Source organism: Crocodylus siamensis, chromosome 6, assembly GCF_052110815.1.
Source record: "Crocodylus siamensis isolate JL-2025a chromosome 6, ASM5211081v1, whole genome shotgun sequence".
NCBI lineage: Eukaryota > Metazoa > Chordata > Crocodylia > Crocodylidae > Crocodylus > Crocodylus siamensis.
This window is the reverse complement of record NC_143400.1, coordinates 34,467,071-34,484,710: the sequence shown is the minus strand read 5'-3', so window position 1 is coordinate 34,484,710 and position 17,640 is coordinate 34,467,071. Positions and strand designations below refer to the sequence as shown.

The window sequence follows — 17,640 nt, the reverse complement described above, 5'->3', positions numbered from 1 at the left end:
CAGCACACACAAATGGCTCATTCAGGCCGGGCTGCTGAATCCCCTTTGGAGCCCTCGCCAAGGCGTCCTAATGACTTGCAGGCTAGGAGGGAAGCACACAGCTCCCTTAAAGCTGCATAGCCTTGATAGGCAGAGGAAGTGCTTGGCCAGGGCAGGGTGCCCTGCACAGATGAGATCCTGTGCGGCACCCATGGTCCCTGCGGGCCCTGGGGGAGCTGGGAGAGGAGTGGGACACTCATCACACCCCAGCTTCAGCCAGCGTGCAGCCTGGACTGTTGCGGCTCTGGAGTTGAGAAGCACCTGGTTTAACTCTCTGTGATGCAGTGTCCTTCTCGGTCCTGCCTCTCCGTGGCCCTGTAGGCAATGCTGGCCCCTGAAGCTGCTCTTCGGTGTCACGATCCCAAATGTCTGACCTGAGCTTTCTAGTCACCTGAGTCCAAAACCAACCCCTGGATAAGGAGGAGGGTGCGAACACAGCCTAGTCCCAGTGATGCCGGGCAACAGGACAAGCCGGGTTGCAGGGAGGATGTGGCTGGGGTGGAGCCAGGGTGGAGGGTGCTGCTGCCCAGGGAGGCAGGGGGCTGAGAGAGGGAGAGCAGGGCCAGGGGCAAGGGCATCTCTGCCAGCAGCAGGAGCCTGCTTGGAGCTGGGATGTGCAGGGGAGGGCAGACAGAAGAGGTGCAGCAGCCAGCAGGGTTTCTCCGTGGTTTCATGGAGGAGCTGCAGTGTGTCCCCCACAGCAGTCTGGCGGTGCCTCCTCAGGGAGTTGGACACAGCGCAGCCTAGATTTCATTAGCTTGAACAAGGACGTGTTTAGCAACATGGGCCTTGTCTCTTGCATGGCATGCCCCTGCCTGAGCCCACTGCTCTGGGGAGGGCAGGGCTGGAGTGCCTAATGCCAAAGGCAGGCGGATGCAGGCATGGAGACATCTCACAAGTATTGCCTTTTCTTGCAGAAGCATGGCAAAGTGGGCCTGGCTGTGGCCTGAGCAGGGGCTTGCTCCCAGGAAACCATTACCACTGGTTTGGGTGTGTGTGCTTTGGTCAGATGTCCTGGTCCTAGGAAAAGGCTGGGCCCCCTGAACCGAGATCCCAAATCGGCAGGACGAGAGGAACAAGAGGGGCCTCTTGTAGGAGCCCTGATCTCTTCACAGCAGCCTCCATCCTGGTTCCAGCCCAGCTCTGAGCTCCGGCGCTCTCGGTCTCTGCTCCCTTCTTCTTTCAGCCAGGTCTGGAAACTGCACTGTCTAATTGGGTTGGACCCCTGCATGCTGAAAATCTCTTTAAAGTCTCATTCTTCTCATCACCCCGAGCAGACGGGGCATCCCAGCTTGGCGCACGAAGCAGCAATAACCTCCCAGTCACCTCGAGAGCGCTCCAATTATGCTCAGAGCTCAGAGGCATCAGTCAGGGCTCAGGGGGAGCCCCCTCATTAGCGTCCTGCCCCTCCTCCTCCCCCATCACTGCTCACTCCAGCAAGCAGCCTGGCCTGGCCTGCACTGGGGAAGTTAATTGTACTTGACAAGAGCCGCAATTGTTTTCATCAGCTTGATGCAGAGCTGCAGAGATAAAGCATTTCACCTGCATCTTCCCTGACCAGGCAGAGGGCTGGGGCTGGAGGTGGCCTATGCAGCTATGCACCCTTTGAAGTACAAGGGGATGGGGCTGAGATACCATCAGGCCTGGGCATCCCTGCCAGAGCAGGACAGCACTGCGTTGCAGCTCCCTCCCAGCTGTTTGCCATGGAGGGAGAAGTGTTGGGGGGCATGAGATGGCAAGGGGGAAGTTGCTCCCTGTTCCCCAAGGTTTGTTTGCTGGAGAAACCACAGGCAGCACCGTGCTAGCTTCGACCCCTGCACTGCTACAGAAACTGGGAGCTCTGGGAGATGGTAACTGTGGTGCCCAGTCTACCTGCTTTTGCTTGCAAGTGATAGCAAGAGAGGGACCCCGCTGTCACCCAGTAACATTGGGATCCCTGGTGCATGTCCGGCTGGTCTCTGTCCAGTGAGGAGGCTGCAGGCAAGCAGGGGGTTAGGGGGCCTGCCCTCTGCAGCATTGACTCCTCTGGCACTGCAGCCCAGCATCCCTTATGATCTGTAGTGGTGTAATGAGATTAATGAGTCTCGGGGGGCTGGTATGTAGCCAGGCTGCTGTGCTCATTAGGATCCATTAGGCTTGGAGCTGTCCTTTCTGCCCGTCTGCTCTGGGCTGGGAAGCTCTGGTGTATGGGCCCCACTTTCCTCACTAGCGGCTTGGCGGGTGCAAGTCCAGAAGCCAGGAGGGGGCTCAGTGGCTTGAGAAGGGAGATCAGCGCAGCTAATTCATAGAGGGCAGCACAAGGGACAGATGGATGAGGGACTGGCTGACCTGGGGTGTTGCCAGGCTCTGCAGTCGGTGCCATAGGTTTTTGGGTGATCCCTTAGCAACGCTTGAGGATGCACATTACAGAGGCTCTGATGCCTTCACCCCACAAGTTAAGGTTAAATGTGTGGCTGGGCGAAGACTATGAATTGGTCCCTGCCGCCTTCTGCACCGTTTCCCTAGCCCATCCATCGTCAGGTCTTGGCTGCAGCCAGCCCAGGCTTAGTGAGTTGTGACACTCAGCTGGCGTAGTGCAAAGAACAGTTGCACGTGCTTTTTGCCTGCAAGCCACAAGTGGAGGGCCAGAGACTTGCCCCCCTCTGTGCCAGTCCAAAAGAGGGCTGCATCTGGCTGGCTGTGCAGGGAGCTGAGACCGCGGCACCCAAGCCAGACTGCGGATCTGCACGAGTGTATATTTGGTTCGAGTGCAGCCAGCCGACACAAGTGCAGTCTTGGGTGTCGTAGCTGAGGGGCCCTGGGGAGGACCAGCTCCCATTTGTTTCCATGAGGGCAGACCCTATCCTGAGAGCTGTCTTGTGCAAAAGAAGCCAGGGAGCTTTGCAGCCCATGAAAGGGAAATAATAAGGGAGCTAAAGCCTGCGTTGGAAGTGCCCAAGTCAGTAAGCTGCCAGGTTGGGCTTGAGCTGAGACATGGAGACAGGCAGTCTCTGAGTTCTGCCTGCGGTGGCTGTTGGAGGGACGGGAGCCACCCGGGTCTGTAATTGAATGAGACAGGAGCATCGCCCACTCCAGACCGGGAGAGCCAGGGGGGTTGGCCACCATGGGGAGCAGTGGTTAAACGTGCCGGGTGTGGAGGCCGTGCTGTCACTGGTATCAGTTAATGCTCAGCATGCCTCGGTTTCCAGAGGAATGCACTGGTTTAGATTAGCTGGCAGTGGTTTCAATCAGCATGGCCCAGCGTTCAGCTGATCAGCGATGCTTCTGGAGGTGGGTGGTGAGCTGTGGCGAGCTTTGACTCCGTCTCAGACACAGAGGGGAGGCCTGGCTGACTGCTGAGACATAGACATGGGAGCCTGGAGGTCAGGTTGCTAGCTCTGCGACAGACTCTCTGAGTCTTGGGTGAGTTGCTGCATCCTCCCCTCTGAGATGGGACAGTAATACAGGTGAGTTGGGTTGCAGGGTAGAGCATAGGAAAGAGAGGAGGAGGCTTTGGGTTGAGCCAGGTGCTTGGAAGAGATAGGCAGAAGGGAAGCGGCTCGTCTGTTGTTTCCCAAGTGACCAGGTGTGCATAGGCTGGCTCACAGGCCCGCACACATGCAGCACCCTTAGGAACACGTCGGCATGTTCTGCACAGACCCCGCTCGGTGCCAGTAAGGAAAGCTTGGCCACCTGGACCCAGATTACAGCAGGGATTGTAGGTGCTGTCAAAACACTAACCACCGGGTTTCACCCCACTGGAGTCAACTGTGGAGGATTTAGTCACTCAACCCTTGGAGCAGCATCGCCTGTTGGCTAATGACCTTTCACACATGTAGCCCCCTCACTCAAGTGATTGTCATTGTACGTGTCTGGCCACGCTCCAGCTTGAACGGCTACGTTCTGCTGCCCTGAATTCTCCCACCGATTTCCCAAGGCTGCATTGCTCCTGGCTTCCTGTCCCAAAGGGGCGTGCTGTGCTGTTCAGCAGCTGGTGCATTCTGCCAAGCAGGTGGCTCCAATTTGGCACAACGTGCCACGTTCCCTTTTGCATTTGTCACTGGTAAATCAATTAGGGAGCTTTCCCATGTGCTTGGGGCCTGCTGGATGGTCTCTTGCTTCCATTTGATTGTTACTGGAAAATCCTTGGGTTCATAAACCGCTCCTGCTTTTCTCTCTTCTCATAGAAAATGACACCAGAGCTTCCAGGGGTTCCAGCCCTTAAAGGAAGGAGCTGCAGTACTTGCTCGTGCAGATGTGTGAAGGTTAGGTGAAGGTTGTCACAGGGCGCTCAGTTGGAACTCCAAATACTTGAGATCTGTTTCTGGCTTGGCTACAGAGTCCCCATCTGATTTTTAGGTAAACTGAAGGAAGGGTAGATTTACACCTTATTGACTACCTCAATCAGAGATGCATAGCATAAACTTTCCTAAGTAGCAGGTTTACTTTATCAGATGTTGTGTTAGGGCAGTGAAAATGGTTCATGGCTTCTGAGTCTAGGCTGAGGGCAAACTTATTTAGTTTGGAGAGGAGAAGACTGGGGGGGGATTTAATAGCAGCCGTCAAATCTCTGCAGGGTGGGTCCAAAGAGGCTGGAACTGGACCGTTCTCGGTGGTGGCAGATGACAGAACAAGGAGCAATCGTCTCAAGTTGCAGCAAGGGAAGTTTAGGTTGGATATGAGGAAAAGCTCTCTCACTAGGAGGGTAGTAAAGCACTGGAACAGGTTACCCAGAGAGTTGGTGGCATCTCCATCCTTGGAGGTTTTTTGAGGCCCGGAGTGGGTAGGGATGTGGGGTGAAGGCTTAGAACAGCTCTGCATGTCAGGACAGGGTTAAATGCCTGATGGAGAGGGGCGGCTGTGAACTCTCACACTGAACTTGTAAAAGCTGTTGGCTGATAGTAACCAGATGTCAGGGAAGATGCACTCTGTGGCAGCCAGGGTGAAGGCAGGGAAGCTGTGAGCGCTTAATGGAGGACGGTGTGGCAGGAGACGAGTGAAAAGAGCATGCTTGGCCCTGGTTTGCATCCCTGTCCCAGTCGTGCACATGGCGGTGTGCCTGGAGATGGAGCCAGGCGGTGTGCCTGGAGATGGAGCCAGGCTGCACTTAGCATGGAGGCCCTGCTATCTCCAGCAGCACGTGGATGTCTCTCCATGTTTGACAAGGTGATGGCACAAGGCCCCTCCACTTTGGCTCTGTATGACATGAGGAGGCCACAGGGCTCACTGCCTCATAAGGCTGAGAACAAATGTCCCTGTGCAGTCAGTCATCTGCAGAGCAAGGGTGCCAAGCAGCTAGCCCAGACATTGCTCATAAGTCAGGTTTTTTGGATCCGAGCTCCCAGTGTGTCATGGGGGAAGGTGCCTCTTGTTGCAGGTGCCATGGCCAAAATGCTGCATGGGGTAGGTCCAGGCAGTGAGGACCTCGCATAGGCGCATTGCATGTGGCTGGGTGAGGGTGTGGGCCCCTGGAGGTTGCTGACATGTGGTTGTGTACCTTTCTAAGCTTGTCTGAGGCCTGGCTGGAGGAGCCTGGGGTGACTGGCATGCAGGCTTCCCACCTTGCCTGCAGCTCTGTCCAGCCTGCAGGCTGACAGGCTGGACCATGTAGCACAGGCAGCTCAGGTGTGTGCCCTGCAGTTTGGTCCTGGGGCTAGGGCTCTGCAAGAAACTTGTGAGCCACATGTGGGTCTTCTTCTGCCAGGCTGAAGGTGAGAGGGAAAGATATGAAGTTGAGACCATTGCTGGAGTGGCTGTCTTCCCTATTCCCTGTGCTGGGAACGTGCTGCAGGGGCAGACCCATGGAGGCAGTACTGATGCACTCCATCCCTTCTCTGTTTCCTCTGTGTCCTCGGCTGTGGGATATGCCGGAGCCTACAGGAAATGTGAAAGGAGTCCAGCCTTCTACCTGGCAGGAGTACTGAGAGCCTGTGTTCAGATTACTGCAAAGTTGCTTGATTATTTAAGGCCCCATGAGTGGAAATTTGGAGAGAGAGGGAGGGGCAGGAGACTGCTAAGGAACCAAAACACGTTCATTTACTGCAGCCCTGAAAGGCCCCTGGGTAAAGTCACCCAGAGCAGGAGAGAAAAGTAGCTTTCATAGTAAATCAATCCCATGCTCTGTAAACACGGACCGGCGGTTTGCTCCGGCTGAAAGCGGCTATTAACTTTCGTTACATGAAAGCGCCAGGAAGGTCTGAGAAATCCTCTTACAGGAACTCACGTGCCACACAAATACCATTGGGCAGGAGAGGAAAAATATGAACTGGCTTTTCCGTGTGATATCGCTCCGATCAAGAAGCACGGAGCAAACCAAAGCAGCACCTTGAGGCAGGCTTCCTGCAGCCTGCAGGCAGGTGGGCCCCACGGTGGGGCATAGAAGTGTGTGCACACGTGTGCAGAGCCTGCTCGGTGCTGGAAGGTTGTCTGGGAGCTACTGCCAGCTCCTGTGGTGAAATAAACTCTTTTGGTCTGACCACATCTGCCCAAGAATTTGTGCCGGTACAACAGAAAGTCAACTCCTGAACTGGCATAGCCAGCCCAGCAAAACCTATTCATGCCAGGCTCTAGCCTGGCTCTTCCTGCAGTATTATGAGCAAATGGGCAGCTCTGTAAGACATGTACCCAGGGACTGGCAACCTCCCTTGCCCTGCATTTTTGGCCCCTTCTTGCCTCATCCTTTCCTTCTCTGGCTAACTGAAATAACCGTGGCAGAGTCTGTAACTTGAGAGCTGCTTCCATCCATGCAGGATCATGCTTTGGGTTGCAGGAGGGAAAGAGATGCTCGTGCCTACATGTGGGGTATGGCAGGAGCAGCTTCAGAGGAGGGAAAAGACAGGTTGCAGCCCAGTCCCTGAAGGAGCTGCTTGATCAGTGCACAAGCCCTTGTTTCAGCTCTGCTCATGGCAACAATTCACAGGGAATAAGATCCAAATCTCAGGCCAACCCCACCTGGTGCCTCTGCCCTTGGGAGCACAAGGAAGTGCCACCCATTCTGCATGGCCAGGCCTGGGCCCTGTGTGCACCTCTGCACTGTGGGGGCTAGCTTGGGTGCTCCGAGCTTGCTTGTGTGGTATGGCTGTGCCTGCCCTGCCCCTTTTGGAAATTTCTCAAGGAGCAAAATAATGGAGCTGGGCTCCAGCATACGTAACGATTGCAGGCCGGTGCTGCATATCCTGATTGACTGCAGCCCTGCCCTGGATGGCCACACTCCTCTCTTGATGCCACTCAGTGACACCAGGGGCACGTTTGGCCCAGGGTGTGTGGGGGCGTGCTTTGTGTGCATGTTCTGCAGCTGTCTCCCCTGCTGATTGCCCAAGAGCCTTCTGCTGGCACTGCAATGGCAGGTGAGTGAAGAGGCTGTGCCAGGTGTCAAGTGAGCCCCTTTCCACCTGAGTTTGGATGTGGGGGAAGGAGGAGGGGCTGCAGAAGCCATGGGGGGCATGGGGAGCAGGAGAGACCAACCTGAGGAGCCTCACAAGTGGCTGGGGACCCCTCATTAGCACATGGCCAGGTGCTGGGAGCTGCCCTCGTGTCTGCAGAATGTCGGAGGGGGCTGGTCTGTGGGGAAGGACAGGGTCCCGGGCCTGGAGGAAACACAAAGCCAAACATCAGGCAAGCAGAGAGAGAGGCCTTATCATAAATCAGCGGTAGTGCGGGGCCCCGGCCAGCCAGCAGAGGAAGTGACTTAATGAAAAATGCATCCTGGCGCTTGAGCTGCATGCTGCACTCGCCAGCGCCCTGCGTGGCCTCCCCCGAGGGCACCATGCAAACCTCCTGGCAGCTGGGGCCAAACGCTGCAGGCAGCAGGGTCTCCTCCGAGCTGAGCAGCAGCACAGACAGGATGCTGCTCATTCCCAGGGAGGGCTTGAGGTGGAGAGCCACTGGGAGGTCTGGGGTGGCGGCTTTCCATGCAGATGCAAACACATTGGCTCCATCTGGGTAGCATCTCTGCAATGCAGCGGTGTGGGGGAATTTGCCCCCTTAACCTGCTCAGCCAAGGGCAGGGCCTGCTGCCTGAACTTCAGGAGCGGCCCTGAAGTGTGACATCCTGTGTAATTAATAAACCCCCTGTAAGTGAATTGCATAGATGAGTCTTCATCTCAAAAGAGAGGCAGCCTGGTGTGGAGAGAAGCCCAAAGTACAAACCCCTGCCATGAGCAGGGTGCATGGTATCTGCACATCCTCTCCATCACTCCAGGCCCAGGGTCTCAGGAAAGGTGGTTTCCCTTGGAAGCGATGCATGCCTGGCACGTGTTACCCAAGCACGCGTGCCCCCATCCTTACCCAGCTAATCTCATCTTCATCAGTGACTTGGCAATCAAATAGCAGGTGACAAACAACTGCTCACATTACATTGCTCACATTACACTGGCACTGGTGGTGTTTGCTTCTCAGCAGGGGGTGAGTTGTTGCAGCCTCAGGGACATGAATTCTGTGCTGCAGGCAGTGCTCAGTCCTTCCCCTGGCTCTTTCTGAAGGCAGCTCAGAGCTTGGCCCCTGCCTTGCTCATGTCATTCACGATCTGAAGCGCCTGTCCCCATGCTTGTTGTGCCCAGTGGGCAGGAAGCCAGGGCCAAGTCGGATAAAGCCCCAGTATTCACGGCTGCTGCTATTGTCACTTGTTGATGTGCTGGGTGGAACGATAGGTTCAAGTCCCAGGGACGCAGCTGTCCCGGGGGAACTTCATGAACTTGGAAGGGTGAGCAGGGGAGAGTTTATATTATCTCTGGCTGTTTATGTTCAGGCTTTGCAAGTCTTTGGGCTGCATCCAAAGAACTGTCCCAGAGGAGCCTGTCTGTACTGTGCAAGCAGGCTGAGGTTTCTCCTATGAGGAGGATTTGCAGAAGATTAACCCCGTTGTGCTTACCTGCAGCTTCACATCTCACTCGTGCTTTTATAAGAGGTGACAGGGAAGAGGAGGAGGATGCAGTGTCCCCAGCTGGGAAAGGGGAGGCTAGACGAAGCTTCAGAGCTAATGACTGCTCTTACATCACAGCATCACCTGTATGTCCTCTCCCATCACAGAGGGAATGGCAACCTCTTGGTATATTGGGGTGTTAGCTTCTTCCTGGCTGTCAGAGAGACAGACCATCCCCCTGGGAACAAGGTAGTCCAGAATTGCCCTGGGCTGGGTACTTTGGGCTTTTCCAGGCAGCTGCTGGTAGGAGCTGCTCTCTGAAACAGAATAAGGATTCCCTTCCTTTTCTGAGATACCTACAAAAACTTGACAGAGTCAAGCAACTTGTATGTCAAGACCCCACCACTTCTGTATCATCTCCCTGTTCCCTTGTGTTTGCCTCCCTGGCTATTTGCCCTGGTGTTTCCTCTCTTGAAATGGGACTGCGAGCTGGCTTGCTGTTCTGTGCGTGCTCAGTGCCTAGCACAGAAGGGTCCTGGCCTGTGTCTGAAGTTCCTCCAGGCGTTCACAGCCTAAACGAATGCAGCACTTTCATTATAGGAGCAGATCCCCTGCTCAGGCCCATGTGGCAATTCCTGTGACCTATTTGGAGTCGCAGGGAATGGAATGGCTGCCTATTCCTGCCTCCGCTGCTGCGTATTGCCACAGGAGATGAGTTCCCAGGCTGGCCAGGCCAGGAGGCATTGTACCAGCAGGCAGGCCAATTTCTGGGCAATTCACAGAACGCCCCAGACTCCAGGCATGGGTAGCGGCCACGGGTCTGGTGTCGCTCGCCGGGTCTGGTGGGGTGAAGCTCCCGGCCTGCACCCAGGTGAGCGGAGCTGTTCTTTCAGCACCACACCTTCACCTGGGCGCTGCATGCACGCAAGCACACCACACCTGGTGTGTGAGGCACAGGGTGCCTGGGCATTTTTGTCTCTAATATGTTCTCCCTAGGAGGTCTATATTGAGCAGGTTTTTTTGGTGTTGGATGGTGGAACTGGAGCTTGCTCCATCCACTCCATGCATTGACCTGGTATTGCAGTGCTTCCAGGACTGGTGCAAAAAAATAGACCAAAAAAAAATACTTACCTGGCAGGGGAAGCTCCATGACCACGGAGGCGGGCTTCCCAGGGCAGGTGATTGTCTCTAATATGTCCTCCATAGGAGGTCTATATTGAACAGGGTTTTTTGGTGTTGGGTGGTGGAACTGGAGTCCATCCACTCCATGCATTGACCTGGTATTGCAGTGCTTCCAGGAACGGTTAAAAAAAAAGCAGAAAAAAATAAAACCTCTCTGACCGCTCCCTCAATACCCACGGGGGTCCTTTGTCTGTGGCTTTTTAGGTTAATTCTTTAAAGGATCAGTGTGAACCAAAATGGGCTCGTTGACTGAGAAAATCAGCAGCTCCCCAAGCAGGTGCAGTGATGCACCCTAGTAAGGTTGAAGGGAGGAACGTGACTGACTCTGACACCCTTGTGGCTGGGGAGTCCTGTGGATCCCGCTGGGTTTGGGTTAATGGCCATGGGGAGGAAAAAGGCTGACCCAGAGCAGCTGGGAGGCAAAAGGCTTCAGTGTGGTACTGGCCTCCCGGCCTTTTGCAGTCATTCACAGTGCTGTCACCCTCAGTTGCTGAAGAGTTGCCACTCCATGTGCCGTGGCAGGGAGTGGGAATGGCCCGTGGGTGTCTCAAGCGTTGGGGCTGCAGTTGGCCGTCTTGAATCCCAGCTTTTCACAGGGTGAGAGGAAATAAGCCTGGATTTAAAGACAGCCAAGGGGAGGCAGCGTCTCTGCACCCATGACCAGCTGTGACAGGGCCTCTTTTCCACCCTGATAACATGCAAATCACAGGTTGCGATGCAGCGCGGCGCCCCCAGCCTGCAACCCGGAAGGGACAGAGGCTGCCAGTGGGGGAGACGGAAAGCGCTTTGAAGCAGCTTCTGGGGCCTGTCCTTTCCCAAGTTTAGCCAGAGCACCAAGGGAGAACAGCGCTCTTCAAAAGACGAAGATGCAGTTTGTCCAAACAAATGTCTCCAGACGCTGGGAGCTGCCTGCTGGGGGTAACCCACGCGGCTGTATGCTCTCTGCCTGCCGCACTGGGGCCATGTGCTCTCTGGGGGGGAGCCAAAGCCAGAGGGCAGCCCTGCCCGGTGCTGCATATGTTTGGGGAAGGCGTTCCCTGGCTCACGTGGGGCTAACTTGTGTCTGAGAGGGTGGTTCAGTAGGACGCATACCCTCCATGCCCCAGCCAGCTCTCCCTGGGGCCCTGCCCTAGCCCCAGCTCCTTCCTAGGTCAGCCCATTTCTCTTGAGGCACACAGGGAAACTCTAATTGAAAGTCCTGCAGTAATGCACATCCCACAAAGAGAAATGTTCCAGCTGTTAGCCTAGCTGAGGTACTTTGCCCTCAGCCTGGTGCCAGGGTGCCTTGTTTTTAGATGAGATGCAAAGCCAAAGTCAGTACCGCTCTTCTAGGATGTTATTTCAACGATGGTTGGCAATGTCCTGTATTCTGCATATCCATCCAAACCATGTGGCTGTAAACAGAATGAGGAGTGAGTCTAATTCGAGCTTACCTACACAGCAGGGTCTTCTGGATTAGTTATTCCTGATTAACTCCCAGTGGGGTCACTCCTGTTCTGAGATGAGAGTACTTGATTCTGAATTGTCTATGTCCACCCTTTCTTAATTCATTTTCCAAACTGGATGAAGCTGATTCACAGCAGCCAGAATACAGAATTAATCCAGAGGAGCCAGTCCGCTTTAGGCTTGTACTGTACCTGAATGCAAATAACTTCCCTGTGTGGACAAGGATAAGGGCTTGGTGAGGCAGAGTGCCTCCCAGCTGCTATTAATCTGGAACTGATAAACTGGAGCATTTGCTGACTGCACAGCCGGACAAAGAACAATATTTGCAATGCGTTTCTTTCCCCTTCCTGAAGCGTGGTCACTCTGTTTAGGTTGGAAGTTCGGCGCTGCGCCGAGAGCCAGGAAGAGTCATTTAGTTGAGGAGTGTTAAATTGCTGCAGAACAAAACCAGCAGGTAGCAGCAGCTGCTAAAAATAAAAGGGAGGAGTGGCAGGGAGATGGCTTTGAAGAGAGAGATGTAAAGGAAACATGAGCTAAATGCCCATGTGAGGGCTTGTGCCTCCCCCCAGGGGCCTGGCTCGGTTCTGTCCCGGTGCCTAGATGGGGGTGGAGAGTGCGTGTCAGTTTAGGAGTCATGTGCAGGGCTCAGTGTCCCTTCTCCCAGAACAGGCGTGACCCCACAGAGTCCCGGGGCAGGAGGCAGCTTCTAGCGTATCAGTAGGAGCATCCTCTTGAGCAGATTGATGTGCATTTCTGTGGGGGCTGTTCAGGATGCTTAGGGCACAAGGCACTGCTGTGATGTACTGGATCGTTGCTCATTCAGTCGGGTCTGCTTCCTTTGTGTCTAGCAGAGGCCACTGCCAAGTGCTTCACAGGAAAGTAAAGGCAGGTGTCATGTCCTTAGCCTGTTTTTGCCATGTGGTGTGTATATTGGTGGGGCTGGCTCTTTCTGACCTTCCTCTTTTCCATCCTTATGCTGTGATCCACCCGGCAGTGAAGCCACCCGGCAGTGAAGACGTTTTTCCGGAATCGTGCACAAGTAATGGCTCTTTCCATTCCCCCTTCCTACCGGTCTCGCCAAGCATCTCCATGAAAGTGGTCCATGGGTTGCACTTTGCTGCACGCACATATATTCGTGTCATTAGAGTGGTCCCATGTGATCATGTTCATTTTTGACCTTCCTGTTTGCATGTGTGGGTGATTCAGGCATCACCCTGTTGACCCATCTGTATCAGCCCCTCTGAGAAGGTCCTTCTGGGGTTCCAGGTCCATTTCCAATTAGGTCTGGACTGGCATTGCTAATTGACTACATTTGCAATTCCAAAGATAGATCTAGAGTAACTGCAGGGTAGGCAATATGATTCCCACATTTCAGGCTGTTAGAAGTTGAGGTTGACTACGCAGCCTTTCTCCCACTACCCTTGTAGGAGCAAAGTGCTCAATCCTCATTCCCAAGAGATAATGTCTGGAGCAATACTGTTATTCGCCTCTCGTGTATGGAAGTCATTTGTAATTTATAGCAATATATGAAGAGAGAGTGCCAGCATGCTTAGCAATAGTCAGCCAAGAGTTAATGTAAAGCTCAGACTTCATGAAGCCATTGCTCTTGACTCCGGCTTCCTCGGGAGAGGACTTGGGAAACTAAACAGTGGTTGGGTTGTTTTTGTTGGCAGGACGGAGCGTGTGCTGAGATGAGGTCACCCTGTGATGCGCCGTGAAATATTTTCATAATCTGAGTTTTGATCCATCGTTCCCAGTCCTCTTTAGACCTGAGGAAGTTGGGCCCCTGGGGGGGAAGGGAGTCTGGAGGTTGCAGGGAAAACGCCCTGAGTGTGCATCTGTGTGGCCAGCAGTTGAATCGCTGCCGAAGATCCCAGGGGACGGGAGTTTGGTGGCCTTAGAGCTGCTCCCGGTGGTTAGCAATGTACACGAGAAAACCACCAAACAAAGCCCAGCTTTGCCAGGTGCCCGCAGCTTTGAGTTGCCTGGGAATTAACTGCCATAGAAACTGCATTGCTCAGGGGAGTGGAAATCTCTGGGAGTAATGGGTGTGGGGAAGAGGACTGTACATTTCTACAGCACCCTATGTGATTAGCCCTGGAGAGGTGATATGGGGTGTGCATCGAAGTGGGTCCAGTAGCCACTGAAGTGAACCTGACCTGATAGTGTAGGGGACGAAGCACCCCAGACGCATAGGGCCACAGCATGTTCTCACCCCCTTGGAGCTTGATCAGGACAGGCAAGCTGATGATTGAATGCTGGCAAAAAAAAAACCCTGAAAGGGATGTGAATGACCCCAAAGAACCTGAGCCTCCCTTTCTGCCTCCTAATCCCATGTGGAGGGGTCTGCCCATGCTTAGGAGGGTTAGCAAAAGGGGAGGCCACCTAACTTAAATTACTTCCCAGCTCCCTGACTGCTGCTGGCCCTGAATTTAGCAGGAGAAAACGTGGGATACAGATGCAAGGCCACCTAGTCTGTTCTGAAATCCGGAACAGATAGCTGCCGAAGCCCCCGAAGGTTGGCAGTACCCAGAGAACAGTGAGGAGGCACCAGCCACTTATGGCTGAAACGATAGGCAGGGCATCAGGACATCTGGGTCCTATTCTCAGCTCCGCCACTGATGGGCAGCCTCAGTCGCGTTGTTTCTTGTCACCCCATCTGTACACAGAGCGAACAGCTCAGTCCAGTGGCAGCTAAGCCAAGCCATTGGCCCCACAGACACCAGTGACCAATTTCCACAGAGCTCCTATAAATAAAGAAACGCATCTCTGTGTCCCTTCTCAGTATGTATCGGCTGTTAATTGGGAGTATAAGGGGAGAGCAGCTTTGCCAGATTTCAGGCAGGAGAAATTCATGCCCACCAACACCCATCTTTCCATGGCCATGCAGGGAATATATTGGCTGGTCAGTCAGTCTGTTGCTGTCTCTCATACAAGCGTGTGCGAGAGAGGCCCTTTCCCCTTAACCGGTGCCTAGCGTTGCTCTGCGGTTGTGATCGGATACAAGCTAATACACCAAATGGGTTTCCTCCAGGCTTCCCTGAGCACAAAGCCCATTTGAGGCCGTGTTGACAATTTTAGCGTGCTGTTATCACATGCCTATGAGATAACCCAGCTTGGATAAGGCAGCTCCAGAAACAACTTTGCCCACAGGCAGGAGCTTTCTGTTGTAGCATTTGCTAATCTCCTGCCACTCGGCTCTGCATAGCCCTTGACTATGAAATAGACTTAAGGTAATGGGGCGGAAAAATGTTAGTGACACCAGTAGCAGCTCTGTGGTTAATGCGGCAACAGGCTTTTCCTTTGAATGGGATCGTTGCAAGCTGGTAGTGCTGCTCAGATGTGACTGTGCATGGGTAAAGATTGCTTCAAGTACAGACCTGACTGGACCACGAGTCCTCGGCTAGATGCAGACACCCCTGGGCAACGATCCCTGGTCTGCATTGGGCTGGAGGTCAGACAGGGCGGCTACAGTGCTCTCTTTTGGCTTGAAAATGTATGAATCCAGCCAAGAGATGGCAGATCCACCACTTCCCTGCGTAGCTTGCTCTAGTTAGTGAGAATCACCCTCCATGTGAAGAAAGTGGTTGATTATCTGTCTCTTGGCATCTTTTAACCAGGGGCTGTTGGATGGTGCTGGGAAAGAGACCACTACCTGCCCTGCGGGCAGATGGATGCTTGGTGATGGGGCAGCCTTCAGAGGTGGGTCCATGCCCACGGAGTGGAGGTGTGGGGGTCCCAGGCTGTCCCAGCACGAGATGGGCTGCTCTAGCAAGCCCCCAGAGCTCCCCGACCTCTCCGGAGAGTTAATTACTGCTGGGTTTATTGTGGCTGCTCTCTGACAGGCAGCCAATAGCAGCAGGCCAGGCTTGCAGTTTCCCTCCCAGCTCCCGCGCCGGGAAGAGCATGTTTTTGCTGGCGCAGGGTCAGCATGGCTCGCAGTTGAGTTTGCTGGAGTGAATTCTCCAAGCATTAATTTTCTTGTAACGTGAATAAAGCAACCGTCTTTTGTCTCTGGGCTGGAGGACAGAGCTGTGGCTCTACTCAAGGGCCCACCAGCCACGACCTGCAGCCGGAGCGGGGTGGCTGCAAGCTGGAGCACTTGTGTAACAGGACGTGTCGGGTAACGGTAACTGGCCTGTCCAATTTGCTAGGGCCAGTCTCGACTGCCTGGGCAGGTCAGGGCTTGCTGGGGAGTCCTTGGTAATTGCCAGCAAAGCTAATTTCCGTCCTCTTGGAGAAGGCAGCAGCCTGCACAGTCTCCTGGAAGTCGACATGGACATGCTTCAGAGCTTAGCCTCTTGTTCAGCTCATTTCCTCTGTAAGAAGAAAACCGCAGAGGGGCAGCTTCAAGCCGCTGTCTCCTCTAGAAATCAGCCCCATCCCTGGCTTGTCAGCAGTAACCACCATCTTGCAACCCTCTGCGTGTCTCTCCCCTCCAGCGCCAGCTGCGGAAACCGTGTCCCCCAGCACTAAAATGCAGCTGCTTCTGGAGCAGACTTGGGCAGGGCATGAGCAGTGGCGTGGGGGGAAGGCTGCGGAGGAATGAAGGATCTTCTCTCCAGCTGCCGTTGTGGGAGGAAGGGGGCTAGAAGAGGATTACATCAGTGTGGCCATTCCTAAAATGCCCCAAATCCAGCTGAGTCTCTGTGGGGTTGGCAGCCCTGCTCCTGAGGGCTGTGACCCCTAGAGTGGGTAAGTAAGACGGGTAACTTGCCACCTAGCTTATACCATTAATCCAGGTGGTAGTTAAGCTGTCTGGAGGGTTGCCAATGCACCCTTGGACATGAGATGATTTGAAAGCCCAAGAGAGGAGGGGCAGCGGTGAGTGAGAAAGGGCCCCGTGGGCTGCGCACGTGGTCAGTATACTTCAGGCGAGGGGCTGTACCTAGCCCTGACAGCCCGGCAGTTGTGAGCTGCTGGCAGGGCGTAAATCAGACGTTTATGGGATCGGCCACCTGTCAAATAAGGGTATGCCGAGCGGCACGGGGCAGGAATTCCTGCGGCAGAAGGGCTGCGCCCGTCTCCCCGCAACCATGGCCAATGGATCTGGTGTGAAATCAGTCCTCCTCAGTTGACCCAAGGTGCTTTGTCAGCTGAGGCCCCTGGCCCATCTCGTTGCAAGGGGCACAGGGCAGCACTGCTATTGGGAAGGTGAGAGCATCCCCCCACGTGGCGAGCAGGCAGCCCCCGGTCTGAGAACCAGGGATAAAGCCATTTCCTTCTGCTGACCTCCTCTGGCTTGGGCAAGCTGTCTTTTCTCCGAGGCCACGTGTAAAGGGGAAGGTGCCAGAAGAGCTGGCTAGCGGAAAGTGGAGGGGGCAAAGAACTGCCCCAGATGTGGAAGAGAGGCTGGCTCTGGAGAAGAGCCGCTGAGTCTCTGTCTTCCCCGTGTCCCAGCACTGCAGTGGTGGCGGGATCAATGAAGAGGGAAGAGCTCCTGTCCTGAGCCCCACATCCCACCCCCGTTAGCGCTACGCTGAGACGTGGGGATCAGTACCGGCCCTAAGGCAGGACCAGAATCTCTGGGGAACCTTTCTCCCAAAAGGGCAAGACCACAGTGATGCTGGGCAGCTCTGCATACTTGCAGTAGCCGGCACTGCTAAGCTGCTTTCTGCATGGCAGGGAGGTGGCTTCTGGGCAGCTTGGACCTTAGGCAGTCGAGCGTGTACCAGGTGTCGGTACAATGGGTTGTGGACTTGTTCCTGCCAATGGTATCAGGCTTCCAGCAGTGAAGGACTTGTCCTCCCATGCCCCCCCGTTGGCTGCTAAGTGGAGGCAGAGGCCACGTGTTGGTGGGGGAGGTGGTGATCTCTGCCGATGTGCCTGGGACCCCTTCCATCTGCATGTACATCCAGGCAGACTTGTGTCAGCAGAGCTCGAGGTCCGTGGATGCAACGTGGTGGCGTAGACCAGGCCTTAGCAGGGGTGCTTAGCTACTCCCTCTCCCAGCAGATATGGAAGCAGTGAAGCCAGCGCCAGCAGGCAGGTGTGAAAGAAACCTGCTTAGATTCAGTGAGCCAAGGGCTTACTTTCAGGTTCGTGCCGTCTTCAGTCCAAGGGAGCCTTCCTTGTTCTTGCAGGCAGTGCCGGGTCTGGACAGTGTTAAGCTCCTTTGGGGACAGGTCTGTGGC

General features: G+C 54.7%; 1 protein-coding gene and 1 pseudogene across 2 annotated transcripts in view; both read left to right on the top strand.

Moving 5' to 3' along the window:
- Positions 1–17,640, top strand: part of ADGRA2 (adhesion G protein-coupled receptor A2) — a 61,586-nt gene that overhangs the window by 25,931 nt on the left and 18,015 nt on the right. The window lies entirely within an intron of this gene.
- LOC149862297 (U2 spliceosomal RNA) lies at positions 9,837–9,987 on the top strand (annotated as a pseudogene).